General features: G+C 42.5%; 1 pseudogene; it reads right to left on the bottom strand.

Moving 5' to 3' along the window:
• Window positions 1-18,204, bottom strand: part of LOC147683823 (E3 ubiquitin-protein ligase makorin-1 pseudogene) — a 36,679-nt pseudogene extending 18,475 nt beyond the window's left edge.
• Between the last annotated feature and the right edge of the window lie 3,380 nt (window positions 18,205-21,584).

Here is a 21,584-nt window from a genome sequence, read left to right as displayed (position 1 = left end):
GGGCTTAGACATGAGCCCTGTGGAACCCCCTTGGTGAGCTCCCTAAAGGTGGAACAGTAGGAGCATGGATATCATGATTGTTACATGATATCCAGGGTTAAGAGTAGTGGCGGCTCGCATAGGGCGTGCTATGGGGCAGTGGAGCGGGGAAGGGGCAGGGTGGGGGATAGTAAACTTGGACATACGACGGAATGGAGGAAAGTAATTATTATGTTCCTCTGTTCTGCCTTGTGTCCGAGTTTACTACCCCCACCCTGCCCCTCCCCGCCCCACTCCACTGCCCCCCAGCACACCCTGGTTAAGAGAGTGATAAAGTGCAGTACGGATAGTGTGTAATGGATAGCGTGTAATGAAATCTTGTTTCAAGATATTTTTAAACAAGTTAAAAGACATGTTGTGTGGGAGTGGGGTGAGATGATTGTCTTATATAGGAATGATGAGTGAGAATCAAAGAGAATGTCCATTGGTAAACTGGGAGGCTAGTTGGGGGAAGGGAGCAGTGGGAGATTGTTGACTCTCAAGCAGGTGAAGCCATGATAAAAGTGGACGGTTAGACATTTGGGGCCAGATGTAGGAGCCAAAATACCGGTCGGTAACGGCCGATTTCAGCCGTTACTGACCGGTATTAAGTATTTGGCATGTAGGGGCCCTATTTTACTGATTCTGTAAATTTACCGAATCGGAAAATACTGAATCGGTATTTTTACCGATTCGGTAATTTTGAGATGTAGGTGGGACTCTTCTGAGTCCCAGAGGCCTTACCGAATCGGTATTTTACCACCCAATCCAATTGGGTGGTAAAATACCGATTCCAGGTGTGCATGCACATGTGTGCATGCACACCTATGGCATGTGACAGACAGACATGCCCTTAGGGCATGTCTGTGTGCCACATGTCACACATGCCTGAATTTGGGGTGCTAGAGGGTGTCAAAGTGACACCCCCTGCACCCTTGCAACATTCGGTATTTACCGAATCGGTAAATACCGATTCGGTAATGCCCATTGATTCCTATGGGCTTCAATGCCCATAGGAATCAATGGGCATTACCGAATCAGTATTTACCGATTCGGTAAATACCGATTCTTACAGAATCGGTAATTCAATTACCGATTCTACCTAAATCTCCCCCCTTCGATTTTACCGATTCATAAATACCGAATCGGTAAAATTCGGTATTTATGAATCGGTAAAATATACTTACCTACATCTGGCCCCTGGTTTTGAGCGTGATGCTGCGGTAAATATAATTTTTAGGTCTAACTAAGGGTGTCCCAAGGCATTAAAGTGTTATGAGGTGTGCATTGAATTACAAGAGATCAAAAAGGAATTGTGTGAATGTAAGAACAGGGTGTGTTGTAGATGATTTTTCAGTGTTACCTTGAAATCACAACGAAGGATGAAAGGAGTGGAGGGTTTAAGTGAGCCAAGGATAGAATTAAACTCATCAAAAAAGAGAGAATGGCTTCAGGGTATCAACAGAAAGACAGTGTGCATGCTTTGAATGGACCAAGAACAAATGTACAGTGTATGAGAGAAAGGGATCACTTGAGAGGTTTGTTTAAAAGAATTTCCACTCCCCCTCCTTTGCAATTGCTACAAGGTAGGTGTGGCAAAGTCAGAGTGGAGGGTTGCTGGTGTAGCCATAGTGGTTAGTTTGTAAAATAATAAGTGCCGGGGCTCTCATCAGGAGGCAGCTCATAAGTGAATTAAATTCTCCTGTTAGCGCCACCTAAAACAGAACCAACTGCTAACTATGAAAGTGGGGATAGGGTGTGGCGTAATTGCCAGAGCTGCTAGCTTCTGAGCTAGGGAACCAGATTCAAGTCTCAGTGCCAGCTCAACATCCTGTGTTTCTGGGAAAATCACTAATCTCCCTGTGTCTACCATGAATGTGTCCTTAAATGGTACTCAATAAAGCAACAATGTTGATGATTAAGTGCCGGTGCTGAGCACCAGAAAACACCGGCTTAAATTCAGCACTGTGTAGCTGCGTCCTTGGGGTCAATCTAGGTCTCTGTGTTTGAAGTTTTGTGGAATAGACGAATGTGGGAATCAGTGATGAGAAATATTTTGTGGTAGAATGAGCGAGCACTGAATAGGCAAAAGGAGACTGAGAGGCCATTAGAGGTATTCTGAGAGAACTCTTTGCTTTGTTTGAGGTTCAGTCTCTATTCAAATATAAGGTGGCTTACTGTTGTTTTGAAAGTATTATGTTGTAGAAATGGTGTGTGGCTGCTGATAATCTGTAGTGGTGGGTAGTGGGGTTGGTGGTGTAGACCCGAGTTTATGGTTAGTATATGGAATACAGGAAGGAGGAATATGAACACGGAGAATAATATGGTGATAGTATATTTGATGGAGCATAGCTTAATTTTTTATAGGGAATTTGAATGTGGTGATGATGCAATTGTTCATGCACCACACGATGAACCATTGACACTTGTTAAACTATACCTCTAGAGTTTATATGTTTTATTAGTAGATTTGGATCTCAAAGAGACAGTATATACAATAGAAAAATATAGGTAGCAAGGCAACGTTTTGTGTTTTGTGAATGAAAAGGTGACAATTGCATGGTAGCCTAGGTAGGTCAATAAATTATTTCGGCTGACTTCTCATCTTTTTATTGCACTTAATCGTAAGGGACTAACAGGTAGATTCATGAAGCCGAAATCGGCTTGCAAAGGACCAGATTCTGAGAATCTGGCCCTTTGCAACGCTATTTTTGCATTTGGGATTCATCATCCCAAATGCAAAAATCGCAATTATAGAAATCGCTAAATTGCGATGAATTGCATTTAAGGAATCTCAATTTGAGATTCCTTAAATGCAATTCATGAACCATTTAAAAATTGCGAATTCGCAATCTGGGGCCGCTATTTACGGCGAAGTCTAACTACGTGGTAAATAGCAAAAACTTTGAAAAATGCACTAAAGTGCATTTTTCAAAGTTTCATGTTGCGCACACTCATGCCCTAAGGGCATGTGTGTGCGCAACATATGTGCACACATCAATTTCAAGGGTGCAACAGGGTGACCTTTGGACACCCCTGCACCATTGAAATCGCAATCTCAGTTTGCGAATCGCTAAATGCGATTAGCAAATTGAGATGGTCTTCCCATTCATTCCTATGGGCCTCTAGGCACATAGGAATAAATGGGGAGATATTCCTTAATTGCGACTCGCAATTTGCGAGTCGCAATTAAGGAATTATTAGAAATCGCTATTTCTGAATGGATTTCTTGATGAATAGCATTTTGCTATTCCTTAATAGCGAATCTGTATTTTTCGCTATTAAGGAATCGCAAAATGTGTTCTTGATGAATCTGGGGGTAAGATATTTGATTAATAGAGGTAGGAGAAAACAATTACATTTAAAAAACTAAGCTTTAGTTTGTTGGACAAACTAGTATTCACCACTTCCCCAAACATCATTCTTTCTGATTTGTAACTTGCAGTGGCACACGTTATTCTCTCAAATTATGCTTGGGTCCTGTTAATCTGATTTATATAGTTTCGTTTAACAATCCCTCAGGCGAGTATTTGTAACTTTCAGCTACCCTTTGAGTAAATTACATTTTTATTGGCTTATAAAGGCAGCTTGGTTCTCGACGTCAACCTTTGACCTCTTGTTTTTTTAATTTAGTTACCATCCCTGACAGCAGCTTATTGGTACCAATCCATTGCTTTCCTGTCAAAAAACAATATTTTTCTATGAGATTCCGAAACGCGCTCTGCTTCCTGCCCTGAGGGCACGTGGGATTCTCTGTGTGAAGAATTGTACACGTGTCGCGATGGGCGCGCGTTGTTGACCCTGCAGCAGCGACTTTGTGCGTTTCAATAAGTGGACCTATTCTATTCTATTATAAGAGCTCTGATATGAGAGCGTTTCCTTTTGTTTTAGACGTACAGTTTATCGATGAAATACATCATTACTTATTTACAAACATATTCTTATATTAAAACACTGGCAATTCCATTAGCAATCTCCAATGAGCATAACTTAATGTAAACATAGTGAGATCATTGTAGATCACAGCGTGAATTTGGACAGTGATCATACAAAAAAATTGACATTTGACTTATTTTTTTCGGAAAAGCCTGAGTCATTGAGCAAGTTGTGAACATTAGCATCACTCATGTTCATAAAATCACTTTCCTCTCTTTCGATTACTAATATCTATATTTTATGCATTAGAGATGTTTTCGGCTCTGAAACCAAACTAGACGAAATGGAATTTTGTGCCTGGACAAATGCACTGGGGGTTTGCCTGGTTTAGAAGAAAGAACGTTGGTGAGTGAGAGACTGTAAAATATTAATTAATTAATTGTGGGTTTGTAATGCGCTAGAATCGACTCCCGAAGGAGTATCTCTGCGCAGTAGACCGCTGGGGAACCCGTCCTGACTTTCCCTGTGAGATGGTCCCTACTGGGTATCTCCAAGGTGAAACCAGGCATCCCCGGCGTATGTGGGGGGCCGTTGTGGAGATGAGGCAAGCTAATGCCCAGAGTTGCCGAGTGTGATCCCTGGTTAGAGTAGGCACCGAGGTGAGAATTATCGAGTCAGCTGACCCTGGTCCACAACCCTGCCGCGTCGGGAATTGAACCCTGGTCCCAGGCCGTCCTCTGCTCTCGGGTCTGCCGCTTCCAACCAGTGAGCCACACCACTCCAAATTAAGGGCCTCATTTATGAAAAGTGACGCATCACTGCGTGAAAACAGCGATGCGTCACTTTTCACTGTGCCCTCCTTGCGACACCAATGATGCGTCATATTTACAGTATGATGATGCATCATGGCGCTAGGAGTTACAGATACGTCAGTATTTCTGACGTATCTGTACGGCGCAAAAGTGACGCATTGCTGGAGTGTGTCACAAAAGTGATACAATTCCAGCAATGTGTCCTTTCTCATGGGGCAAGAGTAAGAAATTGACGCATTTGTGTCCTAGAAGTGGCGTAGTGAAATCTTATAGATTTCACTGCGTCACTTCTATGACCCTTTCTTGCATCAGAACGCCCCCCTGCATACATTATACCTGGCGTAGGTATAATGTAGCGCAGGGGTTTACAAAGTGACGCATCTACCTAGATGCGTCACTTTGTAAATATGGTGCAACAGGGCACATTTTTTACGTTGCTGGTGCGTCACAAAAAGTGATGCACCGGCGGCATAAAAGTGATGCAAGGGCTCATAAATGAGCCCCTATGTATCCCGGTTCTGAGTAGACCAGAGCAGTCACGGGGTACCGTAACCTCCACTGCTGCGCTCATGGTGTAAAAGACCAGGAAGAGATAGTCACACAGGTTCAACTCCTACAAGAAAGCATGTTTTAAACATCTCTAAACAATCGTTTTAGAAGAACTTTGGGTACCGATAAGGGAAAGGGGGCATAGTGAAGCATCATATTGCATGTGACCACCCCCGAAAAAGGACCAGACTGAAAACAGCAACCAACCCTGGCAGATTGCTGCTCGACCAGCCCGGAGAGTGGGGCGTTGGGGTGCTAGCAAGAAGCACCGCTCCTATGGCACAAAACCAGCCCACACCCCTCCGGTCCACCCAGGAAATGCCCGATGCCCGCTACGGCCAGTCTGACCCTGCCCCGAATATGTGGGGAAAGGGTGGGACAGATGTGCTTCACCAGAAAACATGTGAGTAGGAATGTGAGTAGGAATGTTAGTCTGTGTTCCCTACCGAAAACAGACTGGATAAAATTCTAAAGGCCAGATGTACGAAGATGGCATTTTGCACTTCCTAATTACTAGTTCCATAGGAATCGCTATTTAGGAAATGCAAAAATATATGTAATAATGTTTGCGATTTCCTAATAGTGATTCCTACAAAGTAGGCATCGCTATTAGGGAATCGCAGCTGGGAAATATCATTGCATTCCCACCTATGGGTAAAATAGGAAATGGTTTGCATTACGTAAATTGTTATTTCCTAATAGGAAATTGCAATTTAGGAAAACCAAACCCAAGGGTGCATGTGGCCTTGGGCCCAAATGCATTGTGCATATGTAAGTGTCCTAAGGGCATATGTGCGCTTCATGTCACATTACAAAATGTATTTTTTTATTTTGCACATAGTTACCGTCAACTTCAAGTCAATGGGGATAGCATTTCCTAAATTCACAATCCGCATTTAGGAAATGCTATGTACACATGCTTTAGGACTCAGAAATAGGGAATCCCCATTTGCGATTCATAAATCGCAGATGCAATTTGCGATTTCGACTGGGTCAAAATTTAAAAAGGCGGACAGTCCTATGTAGATCTAAAAAGGCCATTTAGCATTTCTAAATGGGCCGAAATAGCGATTCGACCCATTAAGAAATGCTAAATGCCTTTGTACATCTAGCCCTCATGGTACTAAAAATCCTCACTAGGAGATGATAACAAAAGAACAGAATCAAATATTCTTATTGCAGATCTTATTTATGGTATAGCATTTTTTTTATTCCTCCACAATGGTACCACAGTGGGAGACAGAGTGGATTACATTAAACATAGATTTATTAATGATCTCATTATGTAACACTTAAGTGCTATTTCCCAGTGCCCAGCGAGTTACCAGTAGGTAAAGCCCTCTGCAGAGGAAGTGAACCACTTTTACCTATCCACCTTGAAATTATGAGCCAACTGTCCCTTTCTGCCCTTTGTCCCTGTTTGAAAAAGCTCAATGAATTTAGAAGGCAGGCAAACAGCTCTTAAAATAATGCTACCATTCTAAGCTTTCTAGTTGGTTGATTCCATTGAGAGTGCTAATATTGATATAGAATTGATAACAATAAAGCATTTAGTACCCCATGCATTGGGTATTTCCTCCCAATATCTGATGGGGATATTAAGCCCTGGCTGTTTATGGGAAATGTGCATTACCTTGTTACTCTGAGGGTTGTTTTGGAGCAGTGGTGTCCCTGCTAAAAGTGATGCACAGCAAATGGCTCCAGGAGGGAAGATGCACTGTGACACTAATACCCTAATGTGGATAGAACAATGTAATTACAACCCAAATTGAAATGCTTCTAGCAAACTGTCTGTTAGGCCAGGCATCCTTGGCATGGTTTCCCCAGTCTTTTTGCCGCTACCACCTGTATTTGTGACTGGGTGCTGGATTACTCTTTTCCTTGTTTAGGTACACTGGGCACTTTGCCACTGCTGATCAGTGCTAAATTGCAAATGCTCCCTGTGTAAATTGTGATTATGATTCATTATCTGTGATTGGCATATTTTATTTACTGGTACGTTCCTAGTAAAGTGCACTGTGTGTGTCCAGAGCCTGTAAATCAAATGTGGTGTTCATTTGGAGTGTTTCACTGTGTTACTGTGTGTGTTATGTACAAATACTTTACACATTGCCTCTCAGATAGGCCTGACTGTTTGTGCCAAGCTACCAAGGAGGTGATCAGGGGTTATTCTTGGGTGTGTAATCCCCTTAACCAGACTAGAAGGAAGGGTCTCTACTTGTACAGGGTACATACCACTACCAACTAGAGACCCCCATTTCTAACACTGGCACATTGGTTTTTAAAAAAGGTGCTGCGACATAGCAACCTTAAACTGTTGGTTTCAAGGCTTCTAAAGTATAGAACAAGCTGGAGAGAATCGGTCTTCGCAATTTGTGTGCTTTTCACTTAGGGCTCAATTATGAGTCTAGCAGTCCATGGAACGTCAGACCCACAGGTGGTGCGGTGGTGTAGAGGCAGCAAAATGCTTGGGGGCACCGCCGCATCCATGCCAAGAATATTAAAAGTTTCCTCTCCGCCATGGTTTTCATGGCTGTTCTTCCTTCATGAACATTAGGAGTAAAGGAAACAAAGGGGGACATACAGTAATGTTGCCTTTGGGGCATTTGGTGCAAGCAGGGGGGCACAACATGTGCCCTCCTGTGTGCCTGCACCTCAGTTCCTGCACAGCATAGACTTTACAGTCCATGCCGTGCAGGAACTGTTTTTGACGCTCCAATTGCGTTGCACATTTTCTGAGGCACCGCCGTTGGCACGTAAAAGAAAAAGCCCGCCAGACACGAGAAACACTCATAATCTGGAGTGCTGCCCGGCCATAGGTTTGGCAGTATGGCTGCAGGGTGGACCTGGCGCCACACTGCTAAACTTGTAATCAGGCCCTAAGTGTTCCTTTAAAACTAACATTTTGATTGACATTCATTTCTATTTGGAAGAAAATAACTGTAAAACTTCTGATCAAATGCTTAGAACAATTATGAAAATATGCAGCGCTTCAATGACTCTTTAGCGCCAGGCTAAATGCCTGATAAAATGTATGCGGTAGGCCACGATCCACCAGGAAGGCAGAGGTTACCTCTGGCACCCTTGAAGACTGCTGCCCACCATATTTGGACAGCTCTGTCGGCTTGGTGGAGATCTTCAAAGGAGCCTCTTCCAACGTGGCTCCTCTGAAAGCACTGAAAGTTTGCTCAGCAGCCACCGTGTTTCATGCATCCGCTCTGCAAACTTTATTTTTTTTACAAAAACAACTCCAAAAGCAGGAGTCTGTTTTTGGAAAACAAAAAAAACCTAATGACCACAACACCCTAGGTGTTTTCTCCCAAGGTTTTGGGTTTAGGTCATTCTTTTACTTTTCTGTCCTGAACCACCAGACTTTCCTTGGCGGTCCCAAACAGACAAAAAGTACATCAGACCATCCTCAATAAATAGAGCAGACTGTCTGATGTACTTTCACAGATAGCCTCAGGTCCATCGGTGTAAGGTTTCTGGCAGCGGACCCTGATAGAGCGGGTGTACACTATACTTTGTCTTGTTTGTGGATAAGTACCCTATCAGCAAAACTCTGAATGAGACTTTATGTCATAATGAACATTCTAAAGGTAAATTTATCGGTATAAAAGGTAAATTTATAGCAGATGTAAAGTCATTGTTTTGATTTATCAAGCATATTTAGAGAGTGGAGTTCTTCACAATTGCAGATCTTGTTGAGTTGAGTTCTTGTTGAGTTGCACACTAATAACCTTATATCAGTGTTTCATATTTCTAAAAGATGTCCCTCTCTGAAGGGTCACCCCAAACGAGCTGCCTTCCTTCTCCTCTTTTTCTGACCTCATTTATGTTGGTGTTAGGTCTCTGGGAACTTTACCAGTGCTAAAGTACATGTGCTCTCTCCCTAAAATGTGGTAACATTGGCTTATCCACATTTGGCATATTTCATTTACTTATCAGTCTCTAGTAAAGTGCACTACATGTGCCATGGCCTGCAAATTAAATGATACTAGTGGCCTGCAGGACTGATTGTGCCACCGACTCAAGTAGCCTTTTAAACATGTCTCAGGCATGCCAATGCAGAGTCTGTGTATGCAGTTTACACTGCCATGTTGACTTAGCACTTAAAACTGTTTGTCAAGCCTTAAATTCCCCTTTTATTACATGTAAGTCACCCCTAAGCTAGTCCCTAGGTAGTACATTTGGCATGTTGTTGTGTAATCAAAAGGTTGGCTTGCACTTTTAAGTTTTGCATGTCCTTGTAGTGAAACAGACCCAAATTCATTCTTCACTACTACTAGGCCTACCCCTCTCATAGGTTAACATTGGAAATTCCTTATTGCACTCTTAAGCTGTAATTCCTGATTGAAAATAAGTAGATCTGTCATGTTTCATATCACTTGAATTTTAATGATAAATCCTCTATACTGGTAAAGATGAATTTATCACTTCCCTTATGGCATTTTTCTTTTCTTAGCCGTGTTCCTGCAGCCTGTCTTCAATACACATCTGGGGTAGGTGACAGCTGGACTGTGTGCATTCCCTCTGAACAGCCACGCATACACAGGGATCTTAGATGTGACTGAGTGGCCATCCACACCCTGATGGACAATCCTGGACATTATGGGAGGGATGAGCTGACATCTAGACCTGAATAGTCTGTTTCCTGTCCCTGCACAAAGGGCTGCATGCCCCTGTGGAGCCAGAGCTGGGAGGGAGGACCTCCATGCACTTCAAAGCCCCTCTTTGAAATCACCCCACTTCAAAGGCACAGCTGGGTATAGGTACTAGGTCTCTGACCCCATCAAATCAGATACCACTGTACCTCTGACAAAATGCTGCCAGGAGGAAGGACTGCTGTGAAGGACTGCTGTACTGCTACAAGAATTGTCACTCTGCTGGACTGCTGGTCTGGAAGAACAGCTTTTATGCTGGGCTGCCCTGCTGCTTGCTACTCTCAGCCATTGCCATCAGAACTGATGCATCAGAACCATTGCATCATTACCACTGCAGTGAAAGAGGATAATTACATCCCCTCGACTGCATGGAGAAACCCGGCACATCGCAAAATGTATATCTTGACTTCTACATATTGGATTTTGTTGTTTTGGTCTTGTTTTATTCATAAAATCATAATCTATTCTTCTAAACTGGCATCAAGTCTTTTTGCTGTGTTTGAAGTGTTTTACAAATAATCTATACATTGCCTTATAAGTTAAGCCTACCTGCTCTGTGCCAAGCTACCAGAGGGTGAGTACAGGGTGTGTTTCTGACCTAGTCAAACTCTCAATGGGAGCTCAGAGGGAAAGTAGGACTGGGTCGCCCTCCACTCAAACATAGACCAACAACAAAAGACCCTGTCCAACGGACGTCAACTTGTGTCAGTTACTAAAGAAATAGAACAGTCTATGTGTACTGATACCTATTCCAATCCCCTGCAAATTATGAGGGGACAATTCACTGCACTGCGCCCAAGTTCACGTTAAAAATGGCTCATCTTCCTTGACAGATACACAGAACAAGTACAAGTTATCTGACCCATCTAGGTCAATAACAGGGATCCACACCCTCAGTGTTGGACCAAATTCTACATAGAAAAATGTGCGAGAAACAAATGACACCTCACGGAAACACCACCTATGGGGTAACTGGTATGTAATTTCCAGACAAACCCCTGTCTCATCATCGGTAGTCACTTGATTCTCAAAGAAAGAAGAAGGAAAGTGTCCAAAACAAACAACCAAAAACGTGTAACAAACAGTGGAAAGCAGAGAACATCTGCTAGTGACAAACACATAACATAAATGAGTGCATAAAACACAGCATCCAGTTCCCTTAACCAACTTTATTCGTAGGGAAATGAGTGTATGCTGTACAGATAAAAAGGCTGCTAGCTATTCATGCATACCATTACCTATTGCCAATGCCGACATGTTTCACTGCCACATCAATTTAGGCAGTTTCATCAGGGCTGCACTATATGCTGACACTCCACTCTTGGACACTTGTTCTGTGTTAACTGCCAAGGAAACAGGCGCATGAAAACTGATAAAAGCATGTAAACACACCTAAGGGTAGCCGTATATCTGGTGCCATATGTAAGCATTATTTACCGAGAGCCAGCCTGGTTGTTCATACCGGCCGCCCATGGGTTGAAAGGGATGCAGGAGTACTCCAAATGTGAGTTCTCGCCTTCACTTAGCCTTTAGCATTCTGACGATATAAACAAACAGAATTTCCAACTGTCAGAAAACATTTTAAGCCTGTCTCATTGTTAGGGGGCTATAAGACCACTCTTTCAAGCCATCAAAGGGAGCACCCATACATACTATATCTCATTGTTAAAAAGTTATGCAACTGTGAATTCAAGATGTCGAACAGTAGCACACATCCATGCTAGACTTTAGGCACACACTGCTGTAGCTTCAAATGTATCATAAAAAATGCTTAAATGTTAGCATCTGACCGTCGTGAATTTATGCTCGAATGGGGGATGCAAATGTCAAACACCCTTGCTTATCGGGTACTCAGCCCTCACATAACGTCATGCGATGACCCACGTTTTATGGAGGACCAAACCCTCTCCATGCCCAATGTGCGACTGCTGGGCTCGAAACAAGAAACACACGCCCCAGAATCAATCTACTCCGATACTTCTCACCGTGATGTCTCGTCATGGGCGCTTCGTCTCCTTCACAGTGTGTGTGCCCCGGTCGCGCTGTGATAACTACCTGCAACAGCCTACGCCCTCTGCGAGCGGTCACATGACACGGTTGCAAAGGTGGCGGCCATCTTGGAAAGGTACGCAATGCTGAGGGACCGATGCCGGTAAATGTCACTGCCAGTGCCCGTCCTGATTAAATTGCAGTGCCATAATTATCGCCTAAAGTCTAAAGCAATGGATTAACTTAGGGATGCCTCCTAGTAATTTAACCGCACAGCAAACATAATAGCAAAGTGCAGTGCTGTGAATACCGGCCATCTTAGACTAGTCACAGTGTAATCAGCTCTAAGTGCAGTGCTCTACGTACAAAGAGGCTACAGACTTGCCAGAAAGAAAGACGTTACAAACTCATCCAATTTGAACCAAACAGACTCCTGAGGTCTAGCGTTTCTGTGTCACTCCATACCAGTCAGAACTGCATGCTCAAAAGGATACCCCAAAACATATGTAAATTGGGAAGGGACATATAATATATTGTATGTGCTGAAAGGACCAATGTTATCCTTGGCATTCATCTAGAGTGGAAACCCTCTTATGGCTACAAGTAGATGTTTTGGATCATCATTAAAACTGCGGCTGCACAAATCGAGTCACAAAGCAGCTCAGGACGGTAAAGAGGGGAACAATGCATGTCAACATGACCATGCCAGCTGAAAAACCACTGTCCAGTCTCGATGCTTAGCTAACATAAGTGTGGCAGGGTATGCTCAGATGTGAGTCCCATGCTCACTTTCCCACTGGATTCAAGCAAGCCGGGCTGAAGACGGCTGGAATGCCAGAAACTGGTCCTCGGAAGCTTGTTTCCGGTCCAGGGAAGACATGGCTTGGCAGTTCGGGCTGGACTGTTCCCATGAGGCACAGGGTCAGACTGATTTGCATATAGCCATGTCTGAACTGAGATGGCGGAGTGGGCTAAAAAACGGTGATGGATTAAACCCAGATATTTTGACTGGGTGTGAGTGTTTGATTGATTCAGATGCTCCGTCCATCACCACCCCCTTTTGTACCGCTTTTGGCCGCCATAAGTGTGGCAGGGTATGCTCAGACATGAGTCCCTTGCTCACTTTGCCACTGGATTCAAGCAAGCCGGGCTGAAGACGGCTGGAATGCCAGAAACCAGTCCTCGGAAGCTTGTTTCCGGTCCAGGGAAGACATGGCTTGGCAGTTCGGGCTGGACTGTTCCCATGAGGCACAGGGTCAGACTGATTTGCATACAGCCATGTCTGAACTGGGGTGGCAGAGTGGGCTAAAGAACGGTGATGGATTAAACCCAGATCTTTTGACTGGGTGTGAGTGTTTGATTGATTCAGATGCTCCGTCCATTACCACCCCCTTTTGTACGGCTTTTGGTCGCCATAAGTGTGGCAGGGTATGCTCAGACGTTAGTCCCTTGCTCACTTTGCCACTGGATTCAAGCAAGCAGGGCTGAAGACGGCTGGAATGCCAGAAACCGGTCCTCGGAAGCTTGTTTCCGGTCCAGGGAAGACATGGCTTGGCAGTTCGGGCTGGACTGTTCCCATGAGGCACAGGGTCAGACTTATTTGCATATAGCCATGTCTGAACTGGGGTGGCAGAGTGGGCTAAAGAACGGTGATGGATTAAACCCAGATCTTTTGACTGGGTGTGAGTGTTTGATTGATTCAGATGCTCCGTCCATCACCACCCCCTTTTGTACCGCATTTACAATGCAGCGCATCAGTGGAGGCGCACGGGTGGGCGGATGCATCGCAACTCTTCTGGCGCATCTCTGCTGATTAGCAGAGATGCGCCAGAAGTAGTAAATCTGCCCGATAGTTTTTCATTAATTTAATGTGTTTTAGTTTATATATTAATTTTAAGTGTTAGTATGGGTAGTAACATTGTCATTATTTTCTTTTAATGTAGTCTGCAATTTTAAGTAATTTAGAAATTGTTATTTCATTGCTAACAGTAATTTATCATGCAGCAGGTTGTTGGGTTTGTAGGGGGATAGGGTGGGAAACTAAATAAGTAATAACTAATTGATTCATAATGTTTTAAGCAGGTGTGTGATTTATGTTCATTATTTATATTATGTAATGTTGATTTATTTTGCTTATATTTAGGCGGGGTTGCTACGTTTGTAGGGCTATAGGGTGGGAACTTTATTAGGCAATAATTAATTAACACATTTATAATGTATTACTAATCATTTAATTGAATAATAATGATGTAGATTGTGCAATAATTACATTTGTTTTTGTTATATTTTATGTGAAGCGTGCTGGGTTTGTGGGGGTGCAGGTTGGGGAAGTTAATGGAGTAACAATTATTTAAACAATGAATTATTAATTTATTATTAATAATGTAGTTGGTTAATTATGTAAATGGCATGATAATGATATTATTTTGATATATTTTAGTTGTGGGTTGGTGGGTTTGTAGGAGTGAAGGGTGGAAAGTTATTTACATATTAATTAATTACCAATTAAATATTAATTTATTATTACATAATCAATTGATTACTCAATATGTATATTGAAAAAAATTTATATTTTATTTATATTTTAGGTGAAGGCTGTTTTAGGGATATAGGGTGTGAAGATAATTAATTATTAATTACCAATTATGTATTTATTATCAATTATTTAATGGATAATTAATTATGTACATCATGTAATACTGATTTAACCTTGTTATATTTTTGTTGCGGGTTGCTAGGTTTGTAAGGGTATAGAGTGGTAAATTAATTAAGTAATAATTAATGATCAAATAATTATCAATTGTTATTAGATAATTGATTATAAAGTATGTAAATTGTTTTATGCTTATTTATTTTAGCTGTATCTTAAGCATTGGCTGCTCGGTTTGTATGGGTATAGTGTGGGAAGTTAATTAAGTAATACATATATAAGCAACATATATTTGATAATTAATTTTCAAATTGTTTAATAATATGGTAAATTATTTAATTGTATCTTATTTTTTTTATATATATACACATTCTTTGGGGTGATTACTAATGTTCATATTAAGAGTTTGATATTTCTTCTAAATTAATAGGGTCATTCCAACATGTGAAGTGAAGTACTTTCCCTACTTTTGCTTAGTCTCGAGTGGGAATAGTAAATGTAACCCCTCTGAAGTCCAGCACCTTCCCTACTGCTGCACAGACTGAAGTGAGACTAGTGGATGTAACCCCTCCGAAGTCCAATGATTTCCCTACTGCCTTACAGACTTGAGTGACAATAGTAAATCTTACCCCTCCGAAGTCCAACGCTTTCTCTAATGTTGCACAAACTGGAGTGTGAATAATAAATCTTACACGTACGAAGTCCAGCGCTTTCCCTACTGCTACACAGACTGCATTGGGATCAGTAAATGTAATCCCTATGAAGTCCAACACTTTCCCTACTGTTGCACAGACTGGAGTGGGAATAGTAAATGTAAGCCCTCTGAAGTCCAACGCTTTCCCTACTGTTGCACATACTATAGTGGGAAAAGTACATTTAGTCACTCCGAAGTCCAAAAATTTCCCTCCTGTTGCACAGACTGAAGTGGGAATAGTAAATCCTATCCCTCCAATGTCCAATGCTTTCCCTACTGATGCTCAGACTGTAATGGGAATAGTAAATTTAATTTTCCCAAGTCCAACGCATTTTCTACTGTTGCACAGGCTGGAGTCAGAATAGTAAATCTTACACCTCAGAAGTCTAATATTTCCTCTAGTGTTCCACACACTGGAGTCATAATAGTAAATCTTACCCCGCCAAAGGTCAACGTGTTCCCTACTGTTGCCCATACTGGAAAGGGAATAGTAAATGTAATCCCTTTGAAGTCCAACGCTTTCTCTACTGTTGCACAGACTGGAGTGGGAATAGTAAATTTAAACCCTCCGAAGTCTAAAGATTTACCATCTGTTGCACAGGATCTATTGGAGTACAATCTGTAGTGACTTTGACTAGTGGGTTCTTTCCTGTCCTTTCGTGGTGAGAGCATAGTCTGTGGTTCTCCCATTAAATCACTACGAGTATCCAAAAGTGCAAATTTACCAGAAAGCCTCACTCATTTGGCCCCACCCATCCACTTTAGTAATATGCAATAGTCTTCCTGCCGTATTGCCAGTATGATGGGCAACTTACCAAAAGGTCCCCCAGTGCAATTGCCACCAATTATGGTGACACCATCTTAATGTGATGAATCTGAGGACATCACCACCAAACGAAGAAGCACTTACATAATTTTGTTAAGAAGAAGTACCCTTGTTTATTGGAGATTCGCCCCTTTGTAGTCTTGTCATTTTCTCTACAAGAGAAACCATGTTATCATAGATTTCTGGAAGAAGACGCACCTAGAACAATCTCATTGCTGGATTTTAATGAACAGAAGAAGCGGGGCAGGTGAGGTTCCATTCTGGCCTAGCCATTCACACAGCTACTGACACACCCACAAAGACACCCACTCACACACCCAGTCAGCCACTCTCAAACCCACTCACAAATGCACACAGCCACTCACACACCTCCTCACACACCCATACCATACAGTCACTCACACACCCACTCATCCCCCAAAACTACTCACAGCCTATACAGTCACTCACACACCCACATCACCACTCGCACATCCACTCACAGACCCAAGCAACCACTCACACAACCACCAAACCACTCACACACCAACACACTAGGAAAAAGTATTAAAAGAACATAGACATTCACAGAAAAAAATAGATGTTATAGGCACATTATAGTTAGGAAATAGAATTAAGAAGCACCTTAGAAATTCACTGAAAAAACAAAGGTTTTCATTTGAGATGTAATCACTGATGTCATCAGTGATGTCACTGACTATGTCATGAGTGATGTAATATATGATGTCATAAGCAGTGCATTGCAGGGACGTAAGTTAAAGTTAGCTCAGTTAACTGTAACTGCTGAATTTCCATGGTTTTCTGTGTGTGGAATCTGAGTCTAACTATAACATCCCAATAACCTTTGGTGAACTTAATTTTTTAAAACAGGACAGGTGGTTGAACTTACAACCAAGGCAGCAGGAACAAAAGCAAAAAGGAGAAAAATGAGAAGCAGCCAGGGCAGGAAGATGAAAGAAAAGTCAACAGTTTACCAAGCAACAAAAGTAGAACAAGAATCAATAACCTATGATGATTTAGTTAATCTAACTGACATGACATTAAAGGAAAAGGAAGTGAAGATCTTATCATTAGGACTCTCATACTATCCTGTAAGAGGCATAGGGCCTGATTTACAAAGGCAATCTAAGACAAAAATCTAACTTTCTGACTTCTGGTATTCACAGAGGTCATTCACGAGTCGTATCTTTACGTCGGCAGTCCCGCCAGAATCTCCAGCTTTGGCCACACTCTCCCCACCCGGGCCGTACTCTGACTTGAGCCGGATGAAGTATAATCAATGGGCTAGAATGCAATTTTTACAAAAAGGAACTTTAGTAATGTGTGATAAATGGTAGAAGAGTTCATGGAATTCAGTTTGGGCAGGGAATGGGGTGTGGCCGGACACTACATCATTTCCCAGCAAAGTTTGCGCCTTTGCATCATGGTAAGTGCAGTCAACAATGTGCGCTCCCCTTGGTGTTTACTGTAGTGTCAACATTACCGTCAACACTAAAGGGAGCGTTGTGTTACATTGCAGTCCCCTTAGTGTTGACTGTAGTGTTGAACTACAGTCAACACTGACTGGAGCGCAAGTTGTGAACTGAGGGAATTCAAAAGACACTATAGATCAGACAAAAAGAAAAGTTCACCAATATTCTAGAGAACATCTGCTTTATAAACCTAAACAATCTCAAAAAAGTCCTGGCTTCAGGATGATTACTACATATAGCATTCAAGAAGGTGTGATATGGAAGACCCTACTGGTTAAAGCCATCTCGATCCAGCCACATACTAGTGGTGCAGGGGACAAAGCCCAACTGAATTGTAGTTCATGCAGCCAAAGGAAAAGAGTGAGCATTGTTTCTGCTTCCCCACTAAGTGTTATTAATATGCTCTTGGGAAACATCTACAATTATGAGGCACCTACCCCCCTAAGGCAAACTACACTCAATACTGCAGTACCACCTAACTGCGGTTCTGCGAACTGTATTTGGAGTTCCCTCATTCACCAAATCATCAGAGCCCAGAAATTCTTCCTCAGAGTTTTGATTGCAATCATCAGCCCAGTCTTTTGAAAATGAGTGGCCTTCATTAATCACATCCTCGCCAATCTCGCCGTCGGATGCTAGTGAGACATCGGACATGGAGTAAAATTGACCTCCCAATTCAATAGATTCAGCATAATTTGAAGTTAGAGCTACTCCATTTACCTCTCTGATGCCCCCTTCATTAACTCGTGGCGAAACTCTGACCTCACCCACTGCTTGACAAAGTTCAGCTACATCCTTATCGATATCTTCTTCGAGGGGGGGAAGGTCCTCACCCCCTAATTTTGCAGGAGTAGGTAAAAGATTAGCACTGTGATTTTTTGATACAGCGCCCGACGGGTCAGCGGCTCCTTGCACTCCTTGCACCTTCCTTTTAGTGGGGTCTCGAGGTGTCTGCATAGTATTCTTGACTAGAATAATTGCATTTTTTTCTGAATAAATCAGGTATTGTTGGCTCCTTAATGACCTCATTTTGCTGGCGAGCACGGGTCTCCGGAGCAGGTCTATCTAAGGAGTTAAGCTCTGCTGCTGATCTTGTTGCAATACTTTCAGCATTACTAGTCATCGCACTAACTGGATTGTCTGAATTAGCTGATCTAGCAGCTGCTTTTGTTCTGCCCCCTCTGCCTTTAGGTGCCATGTTTTTCGTGTAGACTGTTAAAAGTCTGAAGAAATATATCAGAAGAGTCAAAATATAACTAATAGCTTATAAAATAGATTTATGCCAAGTAGGATAAGCTACTCCTCTTGTATAATACCGGATGGCAAAATTCCCAGGCACCAACACTGGCCAGTTTCTTAATTAATTTGCTGCTATTAATAATGTCCCAACAGTCCCAAGCAGTCCAAAAGGAAAAAAAGTGAAGGCAAACCTGCTTGGATATCAGTTTAACCCAGACACGTATGAGATTGCAGGAATGTTACAGCTCCCAGACCCTTTTTTGTTTTCCCTCAGCCAGTTTGCCGGAAAAAAAGTTAGTGCAAACCTGCTCTGCTGTCGGTTTGTCACAGACGCGTGTAAAGTTGCAACAGTGTTTCGATGTTTCAATTCCCAATCCTTTTTCTTTCTCAATCAAAAGCCGACTTGCCGTGCTCCAAGCTGAGCACCGACGATTCAGCACCTCCGCCTCTCCAGCGTCTCAGCGCGTCTCGTTCTGATCGGGTCATTGATCACAAACCCGGGAATGAGAGCAGAAACAACTCGCCAGAACAGGGCGGCAAAGCAGCAAAGCTGTCCCCACACAGACCGTGAGCCTGGTCTGGATTCAGACAGAACACGTAGCTCTTCACTCGGCTGCAGTAGCGGCCGCCATCTTGCTTCCAAAACCCTGCAAAACTCAAGGTGGTACACAAGGGGAAAACCACTTTTTTCGTGTCCGAGGTTAAAGCACAGCAATTTCTAGATGAAATGTAGTAAAAGACAGGACAAGGGCTATAAACTCTAGTCAGACTTCGTTCTTTTTTTTGGGGGGTCTCTGGGGTTTTCTTTCTCTCAAGAATGTTGGGGGGTAAGATATAACATGGGCCTGGGTGGATCAGGCAGAACCACTTAGCTCACTTTCACTTTCCATCAATGAGGGATTTTGCCCTTAAGCTTCTGGTGGTGGGTTTTTGGGAGGAGGGTGGGTTGGGCGAGTGGTTTGGGGGGGGGGGGGTTGAAGGGAAAAGGGTGTTGTGTTGGGTGCAGGGAAGTACAGCTGAAGTTTCGGTGCATTTGAATTATGTATGGTTGAGTTCAAATGTAGGAATGTTTTGTTTTTGTAAATGTTTCTGTAAATGTAAGACCAACTGCGGTATTATATTAATACAAGATAATGGCTAAATTTTCGATTTGCTCTATTAACGTGTGTGGGTTAAATGATAAAAGAAAAAGGGGGATAACCGCTCAGGTGTTTAAAGCTATGCGGGCTGACTTAATATGTATACAGGAGACTCATGTCTCTTGGTCAAATAGGGGATGGCTTAAGGACTTAGGAATGGAGGTTGTGGGATGCTCTCGTCAAAGTTCAATGATAAGGGGGGTGGCCATTTTAAAGAGGTTTGGGCTGGGGGAAGTCAAGAGAGTTAAAGAAGACCTGTTGGGACGATGGGTCATTGCTGAACTTAAACTTGGGGGATCCCTCATTACTATTTGCTAGGTTTATGCTTCTACTGTTGATAACCCCACAGCTCTCCATCAATTAAGTGTGGAACTGGCTTTATGGCCACCTAGGTTAATATTATGTGGGGATTTTAACCTCCATTTGGACGAAACATTTGATATCTGTGGAAATACTGCATATGTGGGGAGAAAAAAGAATGTATTTAAAGCAGTTAAGGGGCTTGCTCAAGAATACCGGTTGATAGATGTGGGTTTTGAGAAAAGGGGGGTAACTTTGGATGTACTTTCTTTTCTGCCCCACATCAAAAACATTTTAGGCTGGATTATTTCTTTGTTGCAAGGAACTTTTTTAATGAGCTGACACAAATGGAATACAGAGTTCTACCTAAAATTATATCGTATCACAACCCCATTATGTTTAGCTTTGAATCAACCATGTCACCTAGTTCCCGGTCTTGGTCTTTGGACCATAAGCTCTTGTTCGACGCATCCTATGTTGAGCATATGAATACTTGGATCCGTGAGTTTTTTAATAATAACAAGGGCTCTGCCTCGTTAGAGGTAGTCTGGGATGCATTTAAGTGCGGGGTTCGAGGTGAAACTTTGAGCTACTCAATAAAAAAACAGAGGGTGATTCGAAATAATGAGGAATGTGAGATGAATAAATTGAGACTGTTAGAGATTCGCCTCATGCAGGCCTGTAATAATGGCTCAGTTATAGATAATATCATTAAGGAGCTATTGGCACATAAGATCAAGATTCATCAGGGATTCGCTTCAAAGTTTGCTCAGCAACTTGCAGCTTTTCGAACAGAGGTTTATGAGGTGGGAGAAAACTCAGGAAAACATCTGGCCAAGAGGGCAAGGCAGAAAGCTGTTTTTGCTAGTATTGATAAAATTAACGACATTGTAGGGGCGACTGTTAATAATCCTGCAGATATACTCAAAGTGTTTTGTGATTTTTATTCAAAACTTTATACTGATGATACGGCAGGAGACTGCACAGACCGAATAACTCATTTTACTGATCAGGCCTTGAATGGCATTTTATCTATGCAGGAGAGGGAGAAGCTGGATTTGCCCATCGCTTGGGAAGAGATTGAGGTGTCGTTACTGTCATTCGCTTCTGGAAAAGCTGCAGGTCCTGATCTCATTCCCCTGGAGTTTTTCAAACATTTCCGAAATATACTAAGAGTAGAACTGCTGGATTTATTTCAAAGAGCCCAACAAGGTACTGCCCCTCAGTCATGGCACAATTCTATTATAACTGTTTTTCTTAAAAAGGGTAAACCTCCCCTGCTACCGTCATCCTTTCGTCCTATTTCCCTCATAAATGCTGACAGCAAAATCTTCTCCAAGATCCTAGCCTCACGTT

The sequence above is a fragment of the Lissotriton vulgaris genome, chromosome 11 (assembly GCF_964263255.1).
Source record: "Lissotriton vulgaris chromosome 11, aLisVul1.2, whole genome shotgun sequence".
NCBI lineage: Eukaryota > Metazoa > Chordata > Amphibia > Caudata > Salamandridae > Lissotriton > Lissotriton vulgaris.
This window is presented reverse-complemented; position numbering and strand designations above follow the sequence as displayed.